Genomic DNA, 13,250 nt, shown 5'->3' on the forward strand with positions numbered 1-13,250 from the left:
GTGATTACCTCCACATCAGTAACAGATTAATTTCTGAATCGCTGGTGAGATGCTTCTACTATGCCTTTTCGCTCTTTGAGCAGCAGAGACTGTCTCCTGTTTTGCGGCTGTCTCTGGTTTTCGTGCCATACCCAGTGGTAGCTTCCTGCTCCAACTGAAGAACAACACCATGTTGCACACTCTGCAAAGCCTGCGAGTTCCTTTCAACACTTTCCATTGTTACTGCTATTTCCATGGCGTGCTTCCAATCAATATTAACTTCTGCAAGTAAACAGTGCTGAATGGTGTTGTCATATACACCACAAACCAAATGATCCTGCAACATGTCATTTAGTGTATCTCTGAAGTCACAGTGCTCAATGAACTGTTTCAACTTCGCAATATAAGTTGCGAAGGACTCACCGGGGGCCCTTACTCTGGAGTTGAACTTAAATCTTTGCCTAATCACTGATGGTTTCAGCTTAAAATGCATCTTCACAAGGCCTTGCAGCTCATTAAAAGATGCAGAATTGGGCACATCTAGGGCCATCAGACTACGGGTGAGGTTATATGTCTTGCAACTACAGACATTTAAAATAGTTGCTTTTTGCTTTTCCTCCGCTGTTATTTAATTCGTTAAAAAATAAAAAACCTAGGCACCCTATGTACTGGCTCCTGTCTTCCATGGTCGAGTCATAAGGGTTGATTCTGCTGAAGAGTGTCGTGACTGGTGAGTATATTTTTCTTTCTTTCCTTAAGAATTGCTGTACTCACGTTCACAAGGTGAGATGCAGAGTTGAAGCTATTTATCCTCGTCGCCATTTGTAATAAACTTGATGTATCGAACAGGTTTCTTACTTAGCAGATAACTTTATTATAGAGCTCTTTTAGAAGCTACATGTTTGAACCAGGTCCACAACTAGAAAGCTCTGCCCCTAAGATTACCCATGCTTAGGGCTCATTCGTCAGTACAATCACATGACCCTTAAAGGCCGAAGGAATGGTACAAGCACTACACCAGAGCAACCTATTCGAAGGAATGGGTGACTTTGGACCTCTGATTCCCAAAGCTCTCCACCACTGGCTATCTTCTCACCTCACTAATTGTTAGAGATTAATCATTATGATATGTCAACAATTCTGATGTTATTGTATTTTCTGACTACCGGATAGAAGGGTAGTAGATAGATTGTGGTCTTTTTCCTCCAGCAATTACATGGGCTGCCTATGTAAATATAATAGGAAATTTTACTTAAATATTTTTATTGAGATCAAAGATCATAGCCCACAGTATGAGAAACCATGAGAATAAAAACATTTGCATGTTTAGTTGCGATCTAACTACTGATCAACCAAGTAGTGGTTAAAAGATTCTTAGTAATTAAGTGATCCAGATGTCAGTGGTTAGATAGTTAGCGGTGACTAGATGGTAAGTCTTAATTAAATGGTTACTACTGCTAAGTGATTTGGTGATTTGGTTGTTAGCGGTGGTTAGATGGTTAGTAATGGTTAAACAGTAAAACCTTTAGGCTGTTTTAGGAAATTCATCTATGGCTCCTTCCGAAGGTGATCAAAACAAGTTCTAGGGTATAACAGTAATCAGGTGACCATCATCCAATTTCTGTCAACCACTCTCCTAGTTCCACCATCTCCCTTTTGAATCCCTGCCGTAAACCTGCACTCACTGCCAATTGTTTCAGAGATCAACAACTGTCTGTGAATGAAGGTGTCTTCTACTAACATTGAGCCTTTTTTTAATGTATGTTAAGTATCTTATACTTTAAGTTCCCCTGATCCTCCATAACCTATCCAGCTCAAACAGCCGATCCTTTTGGTCTAATCCTCAGTGACGGGGGTGGGGGCAGTGGTGTAGTGGTATTCTCACTGGGCTGGTAATCCAGAGACCCAGGGTAATGCTCTGGGGACCTGAGTTTGAATCCCACCATGCCAAATGGTGGAATTTGAATTCAATAAAAATCTGGAATTAAAAGTCTAACGATGACCATGAAATGATTGTTGTAAAAACCCATTTGGTTCACTAATATCCTTTAGGGAAGGAAATCTGCCATCCTTACATGTGACTCCAGACCCACAGCAATGTGGTTAACCCTTAACTGCTCTCTGAAATGGCCTAGCAAGCCATTCAGTTGTATCAAACTGCTAAAAAAAAGTCTAAAAATGTCTACAAGGAATGAAACCAGATGGACAACCTGACATTGACTGACATTGACTTAGGTAGTGGAAATTACAACGGCAAAATCAACCCTGTTGACCCTGCATCATCCAATTTCTGTCTACCACTCTCCTAGTTCCACCATCTCCCTTTTGAATCCCTGCCGTAAACCTGCACTCACTGCCAATTGTTTCAGAGATCAACCAACATAGTCATCCCCATGGAATCATACCTTACAGATAATGTACCAGACACCACAATCACCATCCCTGGGTCTGTCCTACCAGCGGGACAGATGATGTCTGGGGGCATCATCATCACCAGAGGTGGCAGCACAGTGGTGTACAGTCAGAAGGGAGTTGCCCTGGGAGTCCTCAACATCGACTCCAGACCACATAAAGTCTCATGGCATCAGGTCAAACATGAGCAAGGAACCGTATTCTGATTCCACACTCCCGCCCCCCACCCCGCTCTGATGAATCAGTGCTCCACCATGTTGAACACCACTTGGAGAAAGGACTGAGGGTGGAAAGGGCACAGAATGTACTCTGCTGTGTTCACACAAAGATGGCTAAACTAAAAATTGCAAGTAATTTGATTTTGAAGTGCTAGCCATGGGATAATTAATAATTGAAAATCGTAATTTCTACTGTGAAAATCGGACAATTGATATAAATTTTGGGACATTTAAACTCTTACTTCCCAGGATAGGGCAGCTAGTGCCATAAAAAGGGGACATAGCTTGTCTTCCCAGGATGAACCAACCCTGTGAGGAAACAGTTGGATTTCAGGTATGCTCCACATTTCTGGAGAAACCGGGTTTGGAATTCCAGGCCAGATATGTGGAGCTCAGTTGTAGTGCAAAAAAAGGTAGGAGTGGAGTGGCAATCCAGTGTGATTGCCACTGCTTGGAAGCTTCAAACTATTATCATTTATTTCAGGTTCTGGTTTCTCCTCCACTCACCGCACCTGCACAATGGCAAAGTCAGGAAAGATGCTACCTAATGAATTGCTTGCTGAAATCACAGACCATGCTTATGTTGGAAAGGGAAGTGATAGAGTTGCATTTCAGTTGCATTCTTTTTACTGGGCACCTCTCGCCAAATATCTACACCTGGAGCTATCATTCCCCCTATTTACAGACCTGCTATCTATTTTCAACATTTTTATCTATTCTTGTCTCAGATTTCAAAGTTCATGTGTTTTTAATCCTGGCTGTTAAAATGTATGAATTGTGGAAGTTCTCTCAACACAACTTCCATCCTTAGCAATGAAAATTAAACCATTGGAAGGAGAGGAATAAAGGAGTTATTAGTTGTAATGACACACAGAATAGAATTAGATAACTAAAGGTGCTCAGGTAAATGTTATCTAATGTCTATTTTATGAGTGAAAATGCCCCCAATATTCTTATGCCTGGGAGTTAGTCATTTAAATAACCAGAAGTAAACTGTTCTAAACTATGTCCAGATCTTCCAGTCTCCAGATGGTTCGAGACACAACGTACCCTGGAAGATGTATTACGAGAGACCCCAGAAGACCCAACTCAGGAACTCCATGAGAATCACCAGGGAGTTTTAACTTCTGATGGGCAGTTCCCCTGCTCCCCGGGATCCTTTGGAAAAATCTCCAACTCGGAGTCAGAGTCAGAGACTTCGGACAGTTCTGACTTACTTACTTGAATACTTACCCAGGAAAAGTTAGACAGAAGAAACCTAGTCTAACTCCTGGGTAGCTAAACAACTGATGCCACTGACACCATGCCCCCACCACCCACCCACCTGGCTGACCACCACCACCCCAGCGACCCCCCCCCCCCGCCATCCCCCGCCAACTCCCACTCCAGATCCTCCAAGCCCCGAATCACCCTGACCCTCTGACCCCCTGGCCCTCCAACACCCCCGACCCTCCGATTCCTCCCCAGCCCGACCTCACCACCCTACCCACCCTTCCACTTTACTACCCTGCCACTTGTCACCCAACCCAATTACCCACTTACCTCACTCAGCCATTTGCTAACACACTGAAAAGCTATTTAATTGTTCCAAAGCTTTTCAGTGTGTTAGTGAGTGAAGATTTAACAGAATATGGCAGTTAGAGCCATAAAAATGGGGTAAGACTTGGATTCCCCTGACAATCCAGTGCCATAAGGAAGAACTCCGAGAACAGGTATGCTCTGCTTTTTTGTTTGGAAATCCGGGCTAAGAATGCGGAGCTCTGTTGTTGTGCATAAAATATAGGAGCAGAGTGACAAGCTGACAGTGATTGCCACTCCTTGGAGGATTCACCCTTTTTTTTGGGTTACATTCTAACACCGTATTTGTTTTCACAATTGCCTTTTCAGAATGGGCCTTCAATAAGTTTATAACTGAATATGTTTCTCCCACTCAATGGCTTTGTTCATGCAGTGCTGCATGGTGTCTGCAGGATTGGTGTTGCCCCTACCCATGCGCTCAATCAGAGTTTGGACCAGGTGAGGATTGATTGCCCTTCCGTGGATGAAAAATTATTAAATGACAGTGATTCATCATGAAGGCTGGACACAATTGGAGTCACAAGTTGTTGCTAGTGATCTGATCAAGACATTGGAGGAAACATCTGTAAGTTAGCAAATAACACAAAGACATAAGTGAATGTATGTACCTTGCATGGAAACGTCTATGTTATGGGCAGATGGACATTTGATGGGGAAATATATGACAAATGTCTTTTGATGTACAAGTGTTTCACAAAGGTGAAACTCATTTGGGTAGGAGCCACACCAAGTATGCACATAGCATGTAAGACTGTGCTCAAAGACAGAGAGCAGAAAAAGATTCTGGGAGATACTCCTGAAAGTCAATGCTACAAGGCTAATGTGAAAATAAATAGGGTGCTAGAATGTATTATCAGGACAAATGAACCTTGCTGAGTAGCCTTTAATGCAGCAATTTTAAAAGATGTTTTGAAAGAGTACTGTACCCACGAAGGCCATGATCTACAAACATTTATTGTTGCTGCGTGTAATGAATTTCTCTTTGTTCAGCCAGAGTGTTTGAAATGATTACATCTATTCAGGGGTAGAGGACAGCCTTTCAATTCCATTTTCAAAGATTCTACATGTCTTTTAGAGTTTATTTATGATTGGCACCTCTACATTAGATTGACAGATGCACTTTTCATTTCTCCTGTTTCAGCCAAAAAGATTTGGAAATATATCTCAAGGTATCCAAGTCCATCTTTTCCATCCAGGAAATGTCAAGGCAAATGTCCATGAGGAAGTCACACTCAAATGGATTGTTTCAGTCTGGTTTAAGTTGCGTTTTTGAGTTATATCCATTTGTTAAATGCTGTCTTTTGACAAACAATAGTTAAATTCTGTACATTACGGAAAGTTTGCTGCTTGGCTTTAATGCTCTCTTTATTATTAATCATAATTTATAGTCTAAGCCACAAGTTATGTTTTTGAACATTCTTCAGTTCAGCGTCTCGGTTGACAGCAGCAGGAGCTTTTGTTCTCTACAGTATGTGGTTTCCACTTCTGGAACAATTGTTAGTGATCCAAAGGATTGAACAGAGTGCCCTATCACACTATTTCAGATACCGCTATATCATGTGATCTTTCTTACCTTCAAAGGCAGTAAAACATTTCAATAGCCCATGGATTAATGCTATAAACTGCCAAACAGATTTGTTAAACATTAATTGGGTAAGTGAACAGAAGCAATGATGCGCTGTGGATTTATGATTTAACCAATCTTCGTCGAGTTCAAAGAACAATAGCAGCTGCGTCTGTTGTTCCAAATGTAATGTAAACTGGCCTGGTCACTAGCCCCTGAATATTAACCATTTCTTGGTAGAGTTTTGCTGATTGTCAGTTAACTTTGTATTTAGTCTATTTATCTCTGATGGATTCAGGTAGACTACCCAATTTGAAAAAGGTAGCCTGAGAAATAGTTTTCAAAAAATGGCCCAGACCAAAACAATTTATCTCTGTGATTCTTAAGCCCAAAAAAACATATGTTCAAATAACACCCACAGATCTTTCCCAGCTAACCGTTCAGGCACAGTGTTTGTATATTGCACTTACTGGGATGAACAGCCATGGGCCTTCATCCAATTGTCCACATGGATTTAGCAGAAAAGCCACAGAAACCCCAGAAAAATGACTTTAACATCATTAATGCCATTTTCCCAGAGTATCCACAGCTATGTTACCAACAATATGTGAATGATCAGAAAAAGCCTGGTGAAAATTCCCTGGCGTTGTATGGAAATAAACTGGGCCTTTCTCTGTGACCAGACCAGATTCTTAACCCCAACTTGACAGATAACACAACACATTGATACACAACCAGGAAAGATGCATTATTGTTCTGTATCCTGGATTTTTGAGATCTTGATAGCGTGATTACTCTATGTCTTCCTGAAGCTATTGAGATATCATAAAGGTACATGATGAATCTAGAAAGCTGAAAATAATAGCAATGGCTGCTGTTACAATGACCTAGATAATGGAGAGATCTTGCCTTTGTACAACAGTGTAAAATGGGTGATAACGACTCGATAGTCCATGTCCATGAAGTCAATGGAAATAAATCTCAGGAGAGATGTAAGACAAGCTGTCAACTCACTGTCACTTATGTTACACTATTGCATAGTGGCGAGAGCTATTGCACTACCTGTAAATGGCAGTTTGGAGAGAACACAGACTTGCTTATCAGAGAACAGTCTTTGGCTCAGAACATGAGAAAATAAATTCAAAAGATGAACTGTTATTGGTGCTGTTCTTCTGATGATCATTATATTAAGGCTCCTTCTGCAGAGTCAGGGATGTTTGAACAGCCAATGGCAATTTGGTAAGGACAGGAATTCTAGTGCCATGGACAACATTCAGTCAACTCCATCATAAAACAGGTTAACTGAGTCATCGTCAAATTGCAATGGGTCTTTGCTTTGTACAAAGTGGCTGAATTTAGGCAGAATTAATTGTACATGTAAAGTTTCAAGCTGTAGGATTTACAGGCAATCAGGACGTTGCTTTATGTCAAGCATTCTCTATAGAGAGAGGTTCAATCATTAAGTACTCTCCTGTGACTTCTTGCTGTGCTGAAAACAAAGCAGCTCTCCAAAAACCTGCAGAATCCTCAGCTCAATTAGCAAAGCTAAGAACAGCCAGATTATTGGCCTCTGTGCAATTAAGAGCTCCTCTTATCTCTCACAAAGAATCTGCGATCTAACTGCTCTTGGAGAATATGCACAACTCAAAGGAACAGATGGATCCTGAGTGATTAGTGCTTATGTCTACATCAAGGAAAGGAAAAAGAAAAACCACAGTTCCATATATAAAAAAATACACTTTGCTAAACTAATTCAGGCGCCTAATTATGATGTATAAGTGTTATGTCTCTTAGAGATAATCTGAGGAGACAGTACCTCATGCAGGTGGATGGGTCTCAAGCCCAACATTGAGGATCCTCAAAAGCTCTCTGGCTGACTTGAATTTGTGAGTTGTATGAAGAGTCCCTGAGAGCTTTATTCTTTGCATAAAATAAGCAGAAATTTCAAACACTACATTATAACGTAATTTAAATCAGCTAGATTTACAATTCGTTTGAATTGAATGAATCCCTTACTGCATTGCATTGAAATAGATAGAGAGCTCTGTAATAAGACACTGTGAAAGATGCAGGAGAGATAGAAAGTGAAAATGGGAAGGGTGGGGCCGCCTTTTCAATTAAATACATTATCCCAGTCCTTCCGATCCTGATAGTGGTGAATGCTGAGATGGTCACCGCTATTGAGGGTTGCAACAGAATTGGAACTTCCGTGGATCTGACTTATGTTGGAACTCTGAATTTCCAATTCACCAGAAATGGCTCCGTTGGAGCCCCCACTGATGGTCCCTCTGAGATCTGTCAGTACATAAACAAACCACAACCCTTTAAATTGGGAGGAATGTCTTCATATTCCCATCAGTGGCTGGTGTTGCAGAACCGCACACCTAACTCACCCACTCCCCGCACTCATAGCTTGGCATCCCCCCATCTGCACTCCCAGATCACTCCCTGCCTCCCCCACCTAACCCCAACACCACCGTCCTCCCAGCCACTCACCACCCCCCCTCACCCCCAACCACACACCTGGGCTCACCTCCCCCACCCTGCACCACCAGCTCACTCCCCTATCTACACACCTGGCTCACCTACCCCCTATACTCCCAGCTCGCTCACTCCTCTGCACCACTGGCTCACTGCCCACTTCCTGCAGTCCCAGATCACCCAACCCCCCAGGTTCCCAACTCCCCACTCCCATACCCCAACACCTCTCCATCCCCCCAGCCCCAACACTCTTGTTCTGTCAACGTCTGACCAAAGCCAGTGTTGCCATTGGGGTGGGTGAATGGTGATGGGTTGAGTGTGTGGGCAATTTGAATAACCAGCAGCTAGCTTTTCGTGGGATCAAATAAAGACAATTATTTATGCAGGTGTTCACCCCAAAAATCTGAAGTTACAGCACACGTGCACGCAAACACTCAAGGAAAATACAGTTATAGACAAAAGTACACTTTTACAAGTTATAAACAAATGACGAGTTTATAATTCGCTTGATTGACTTGTCTTGGAAAACACATGGTACAGGCTTAGTGAAGAAGAGACTTCACTCCTGAAGTTTCGGTAGGTGAATTCAATAGCTGAAGTTGTATGCCACAGTTGTTGCAGGATTCCCTTGAGGAGATGGACTTTCTTCAGGTCATGGAGTTAGTTACTTGTACGCTTATTATCAAGCGGTCAGTTTGGTGTATTGATAGAATTGTAAAGGAACAGGCTTGGATATCATAGAGTCCAGCTCTTAAGGTATAGGTGTTGCTGCTTTTTCTGCTGCTGCTGCTGCTTCTGCAGTTGTTGTGTAGTGCCTTTTATTTTGCAGACAGCACTTAAAGATTTAAATAGTGAGTCCAACATTGGTGCCTTAAAATGTGGTTTCTCACAGCTCCCTTCCAAACATGATGTTGGGCTTAAGTTGATTCACCACAACCTGGATTATTGTTTGCAGATCTTCATGCTCAGGGTTTGAGACAATCATTGTCTTTGTTTCAGAATTACCCATTCAAGTCAAAAAATACCTTTTTGAATGGTTTCAGGAGATGGATAGTGATAATGCTAGTCTGGAATGCACCCTTTTGAGCTTTTGAGACACAGTGATAGTTTTTGAACCATAGGCTGAGAGTCAGGTGAACCCTGGCAGCCACGTTTTACAGCCTATCACTGACCATTTTAAAAAGAAAAGTCAGTCCAGAAGATTCCACACTGAATACAGTCTATGTTTTAAAAGTTATGAATATGAAATGCCTTTACTAGGCATGACACATGTGACTGTGACAAAGGTACACTATCCCTCGTCATCCTTCTCTACCTGTCCATAGGTTTTGACATAGTTGACCATGTCATTCTCCTCCAGTACCTCTGCCGTCATCTCCAGTTAGGTGGGACATTCTTCACCTCGTTTCACTGGTATTTATCCAATTATAACCAGAAAATCTCCCCTTCCTGCCACCAAACAGTTTCCTCTGGAGTCTCCCAGTCCTTTGACACCTCTTTTCCCATATCTCAGCACAGCTCCTTTGTGACAACATCTGAAAATGCTTCAATTTCCACATGTATTCTGACAACATCCAGCATCACTCTTAATGCAGCTCACCCCTACACCCAACCCTGCCACCTGTTATTCCTATGTTGCCAGGTTGCTTATCCAACATCCACTGTCAGATGAGTCAAAATTGCTTCCAATTAAACAGTGGGAAGACAGCAACCATTGTCTTCAGTCCACACCACAATGTCTATTCCCTAACCATTGATACCACTTCTCTCTCTGGTCACTGTCTCAGGCTGAACCAGACTGTTTGCAACCTCACTACCCTACTTGACTCTGAATTGAGGTTCCAATCTCTTAGCCTCGCTATCACAATGGCTGCCTAATTCCACCTCAGTAATGTTGCCCATCTCTGGCCCTGCCTCAGCTCATCTGCAACTGAAACCTTTATCTATGTCTTTGTTACCTCCAAATTCGGCTACTCCAAAAACCCTCACGGCCTGCTTCAGATCTTCTGCCCTTGTAAATTTAAGCTTATCCAAAGCTCTAATGCCAGCATCCTAAATGACCCGGCATCCTAACTGACCCGTCATCCAGCGCTCGCCGGTCTACATTAGGTTCTGGTCCAGCATCATCAAGATTTTAAAATACGCATCGTGGTATCACCTCTCCCTTTCCTTCAGTCCTACAACCCTCTGAGAATTCTGTGTTCACCCACCACATCCCTCACCTCACCAGTGCCTGTGCTTACAGCAGTCTCAGCCCTAATCTCTAGATTTCGCCCCCAAAACTTTTTATACTTCTCTCTCCTCTTTTAAAATAGTTTTTCCATCAAACTTCCAGCCTATCACTGGAAAATACTAATTTTACTCTGCAGGCTACTGAAACAATATTACAGTCTACCAATTTTACGCTACAGGCTACCAATTTAACAGTCTATGTTCCCAATGTGACACTTTAGGCTATTGATTTAGCACTGCATGTTACCAATCTAACACTTCAGCCTAAAGATTTAACACTGCAAGTTATCAATCCAACAATAGGCTACTAATCTAGCTGTATGGCTACCAATCTAAGGCTATAATGTGTTACAGTAGCCAAGCCCATGAATTAACCTCTTTCTTGAATGTTCCTATAAATAAACCAAGCTTTCTGAGTTCTGCTGTGACACCTTTTGATTTCTGCAAGAATCCCTCACACCAAAGCCAAATCGCATTGCACCTGTCAGGTCCAACACATGAAAACATTGTTTCACTATCATTGAGCATTCAGTTAAATGGGATTCCTTGATTACTATGCCTCAATATGAAGAAAAAAAATCAATGCCCACTCATTCCACGACACATGACTGTCATGTTAAGTGATTTGCCAAATCAAATTATCTCAAGGCCATACAGGCAACGGGAAGATTACCTGAGTTAAATGCATTGGGCCAACATTGTGATCCATAGGAAAGGGTCTCAGGGAAGTGTAAGCTTTTTCTGGTTCTTCTGGGCCCACGAGGAAAGCATCAAAATATTAAAATGAGGTAAAAGCAAAATACTGTGGATATTCCCGTCTCCCACAGGTACCTCGACTACAGCTCCTCACACCCCGCTTCCTGTAAGGACTCCATTCCAAAATCTCAGTTCCTTCGCCTCCATCGCATCTGTTCTGATGATGCCAATTTCCAAAACAGTTCCTCTGACATGTCTTCCTTCTTCCTTAACTGAGGTTTTCCACCCAAGGTGGTTGACAGGGCCCTCAACCATGTTCAGCACATCTACCGCGCATCCGCCCTCACACCTTCCTCTCATCCCAGAACCATGATAGGGTCCCCCTCACTTTTCACCCCACCAGCCTCCGAGTTCAAAGGATCATCCTTTGCCATTCCAGTCGCTGCTCTGTCAAGGCTGCTCACTCCCTGGGGAAAGAGGATTGAGGGAGAAGAAAGTGTGGATGACCGAACATTGCTCATGGCAGTGTACAAAGTGCAAAGTGTGGGTAAGTGAAAACACAAACAAGGAAGTCGCAAAAGGCGGGACTTTACTGAACACTTGGAGATTGTTTTGCATCTGATCCTGTTACCTTTGGGGCCGAATTTTACTCTGGGGGTGGGGTACCCGCCTCAGATGTAAAAGTAGGTGGTAAACCTGCCTCCTCTTGGCCAGCTAGCCCACAGCCATTTAACAGCCTTCAGGCCTTTATTTGACTTAAGGCAGACCTCCTGCCCCGGTTGGAGAGGATGTCCCACCTTTGAGAGTTGACGGCAATTAGAGGGCAGCCAGATTTCTTGTCCCATAAGCACCACCATGAGTGGTGGTCACTTCAGGGACTGCAGTGCACGGCGCTACTGCTATTTTATGCCCCAATGCTGACCTGCCATCCGACCCTAGAGGTGCCGTAAAATTCAGCCTTTGAATTTGTGTTCAAACTAATCCTGTACACCTCTGGAATTAAGCTGTTAATTGAAAATGATATTCCACCATATTTAGAAATTTCCTTGGGGTTTACCTATCTGGCCCTTCCAGGGGTCATCTGGAGATGTTTGGAGGATTTCTGCGTCACCCATTGACGGGATGCCTTGTTCAAGAGAGCAAGGCAATACATCACTGATCAGGTAAGTCAGACTGAGAGGTTGATCAAATTCAGGGCCTAGGAAGGGTTCCTTCATGTCCAGAGGTTTATAAACTGCATGTATACGGCCATCACGGTCCCTCAGAGCAGCCAGACACATTCAGGAATGGGAAAATGTTCTATCCCCACATTGTGCAGATTATCTTCAGCCACTGTAAAAGGATCCTCCAGGCATGTGCATGGTTTGCAGAAGCTGCCACGATTTGTCCATCTTGAGAGGGCTTCATCTGCCTCAGCTGTTCACTCCACTGGAAAATATTTACGGATGCATCCTGGGTGACAAAGGCAATCCACTGAAGACATGGCTGCTCACAGCAGTGCAGAACCCGAACTCCAAACCAGAGGAAGCATACAACTCCTGCCATGTGGTTACTAAGGCAGCCATTAACCAAGCAATTGGCCTTCGGGAAATGTGGTTCAGATGCCTAGAATGTCCTGTGGAAGCCTATCCAAAACAACCCCTCAAGTGTCTCACATATCATGTTGGGGTGCTGCGCTCTGCACAACCTAAGACAGCAGAGAGAGGTTGAACTGGCGATGGATGAGAGTGAGGGGGAAACACATCCAGACTCGACATTTAAAAGCCATACACATGAGAAGATGATGGCCACAGCTATTGACAAGTATGCAAGGGAAACACACAACACCCTCATCTGCACAGAATTCAACTGGGAATTACCGTCATCCTACTGGTCATCACACAGGTATCTCCATGTGAATGCCATGGTGCCTGTGATGAAACTCCATCACCATGTCAGTGGCCCTATGGTGGGACATTCAAAATGCTTCATTCACCAGTGCCCTACACTCACTGGTCACCATTTCATGGGCAGCTTCACTAAACCTCAACATCTGCTCACAGGTCACTGGCAGAGAAAGAAACACACAGACCTCCAAGTATGGATTTCAA

Source organism: Carcharodon carcharias, chromosome 19, assembly GCF_017639515.1.
Source record: "Carcharodon carcharias isolate sCarCar2 chromosome 19, sCarCar2.pri, whole genome shotgun sequence".
In the NCBI taxonomy this organism is placed as follows: Eukaryota; Metazoa; Chordata; class Chondrichthyes; order Lamniformes; family Lamnidae; genus Carcharodon; species Carcharodon carcharias.